The 2,881-nt window shown below is 33.7% G+C and overlaps 1 long non-coding RNA gene across 1 annotated transcript; it reads left to right on the plus strand.

Moving 5' to 3' along the window:
* The first annotated feature begins 917 nt into the window (after nucleotides 1-917).
* LOC128662376 (uncharacterized) lies at nucleotides 918-2,138 on the plus strand. Its single transcript, XR_008402770.1, has 3 exons — nucleotides 918-971; nucleotides 1,469-1,522; nucleotides 1,953-2,138. It is a non-coding gene; the product is annotated as an uncharacterized LOC128662376 (long non-coding RNA).
* Nucleotides 2,139-2,881: the final 743 nt, after the last annotated feature.

The following is a 2,881-nucleotide window of genomic DNA, read 5'->3' on the forward strand; positions in this document are numbered from 1 at the left end:
ACATAAAATATAATACTATCATCATATGTGACATATTCTATTGCTAAATGTAGTTGAAAATAAAGAAAGTACGTTTATGTGCATCTAAATATTTGTTGACCAACCTGGGTTTATATTGATGATTGGTGGATACCTTCAACAAACAATATTTATTGAATCCAATATTCCTTATCTGCCTTTAAGATTAATATCGAACAACATTCGAATTATAATAGGAGTCAATGTTAAATCATTTTTTACAGTTTGAACATAGAAATCAATTATTTAAATTAATCATGTCAGTGTCCCTTTAAGACAAAATAGATTCATTCATCATTACATTATTTTTATTAAAAACTATTGATATATAAATCTAATTATCTGTTGGAGTTACTTTATATATATCTGCATACTCTAACAGCACCATGATTACATATTAGTAATAATAAAGTTTGTTATGTATTGTGATAAATATGTGTTGTGTCCTAAACAAGATTACTGTACATTGAAAAAATGGCTCGATGTGACACATGTTTGTTTAGATTTGTCAACAGATGCTCCTCAATATGTGGTTTGTGTGTATTCTTGTAACTTCTTAAGGACATATGACGGAATTATTCCGTCATAAAACAATTGAGCTAAGTGAAAGCTGTGTCCTTAAAGGGTTAAGAACATTGATCATTGGGTATATTTAGATATGCAATAGCAGCATCTGAGATGAATTTGATGTCTAATGTAGTCTGACATTAAACATATGTTGAATACAGATATGTTTACAGAATCCCCTTGATTCAATCAAGCATTTTCTGGTGTAATGACTGCTCTATTATTCACATTTTAAAGTTGATTAATGTTAAAATTCTAGACAGATGTGATTTAGTGATATCCAAAATGTGTTTAATAATATATATCTATATCATTCATAGAGAGAGTTGGTGTGGGGAGCCCACAGGAATCCAGCAGTGACATAGAGCCGCCTTTGCGGGCTCCTGGTAAGTCCATTGACTCATTTATATGTAATTGAAGGTGTATTGCTAATCAATATTATGATCATGATTCCGATGAAGCATAACATTATAAAAAATCATAGAATTTATCTTCTGATTATATATTTATTTTTTATATTGAGCGATTAATAATTTCTACTTTATTATTCTACACATTTGTTATTCATAAGATGTCTAACATATGTTTTTTTCATTTTTTAATTTTTTTAACAACAGTCATCAAGTGATACACACATGAGAAATCTTAAATGTTCTATGTACTATGCTTTTATGAATTTAACATTAAGACAAACAATACATTAAGATTCTGATTTATTGACAATAACAAATCTATTGTCATTTGTATGCTCCATCAAAATGATGTAAATCATAACTTTGTGTGTGTATATCTTTAATGCAACATTGATGTGCGTATTTGAGCAACAGTAACATATGTTATAATATCTGATCTTAAGGTGTACACAACATGTTATGTTTTACAGAGATTGATGTCACATGTGGGATGGAGGAGGAAGAGGCTGCCTTGGAGTCTGATGGTATGTGAAATATATCTATCATGTTTCCAACATGTTTCTTTTTTTGAAATCATTTTATTGAAGACATTCAAAGTCTACAGCTTTTTCCCTTTAAAAAGGAATATTATTTGTCTGTTCAAATACACTACTGCCCCCTTTCTATATCAGGCAGCATGAAAATCTGCTTGTATATATTTTTTTAAGAATATATAATTCATGCCATCATTATGTCACATGCATATTCCATGCCAAAACACAATAATAAGTTTCACATTGTACAGACAGTCATTGAGATTCATCTGAGTGCCTATATAGATACCATATCCTCATTTCAGAATAGTTTACAGATTCAAACACACTTCGAGGTATATTGAAAACATAATCAATTTTAAATGCGTTGATTTGATGTCAGGATGTATGAGATGTTAATATATTTATTTTACATTTTCAGATGGATCCACCACTTCTGGTCATCTGGATTCCGCCCCTGCCCAGTCACAGACCCCTCCCCGTGCACACACCCCTGACCATGGCCACACCTCTGCACACACCCAGAGCCCTTCCCATCACCAAACCCATGACCATGCCCCGACCACTGCCAGCCCTTCCCATATTTCATATCCTGTCCCTCCCAAAAAACGCCCATACACCCCCCTTCGCCGCTCTCCCCGTATTCTGGCCCGTACAGCTGCCCAGACCCAAACTCCCCACTCCCCAGCTGTACGGCCTACCCTGGAGCAGCAGCTCACCACTCCCCAAGCCATTCCCATCCCTCCCCGAGCCAATCCCATCCCTTCCCCCTGTTTAAACCTTCATTGTCCTGGGTGTCAGATTGTCCTTCCCAGGCACAGCTGTAAGTATCATTCTAAATACACTTTATAAGATACTTAAAGGTACAGTGAAGTTCAATTGGTTAAATTGTGATTCAAATCCAGCATGCAATGTTAAGCCAATGTATCATAGAATACTCTTATGAATTATTCGTCATTCTCTTGATATATTTATTGAAAACAACTTATTCCTATAATTAGTTTAAACAATAAAATAAATGTGGCCATCATTTCTTTATTGTTGGATGAATGTATCCATCAACCAGCATGCACAAACAAGGTTCATCAACAAATATTGGCTTCCATAAAAACCAACATTCTTGCATTCAAAATATAGCTTGACAATTAAAACATATAATGAATATGTGTAATTTCTAAAGATTTGTCATGTCATGCTCTATCTGAATCAGTCCATTAAATATTTAGGTTCAGTGTCCCTTTAATTGGATATCACTACATATACCAAACACCACTACTTGGATCCAAAATTTTATGTCCAAATGTGGATACATTATCTCTTGTCTAACCCAGTGGGAATGTAATTTCTTCT

Source organism: Bombina bombina, chromosome 6, assembly GCF_027579735.1.
Source record: "Bombina bombina isolate aBomBom1 chromosome 6, aBomBom1.pri, whole genome shotgun sequence".
Classification (NCBI taxonomy): domain Eukaryota; kingdom Metazoa; phylum Chordata; class Amphibia; order Anura; family Bombinatoridae; genus Bombina; species Bombina bombina.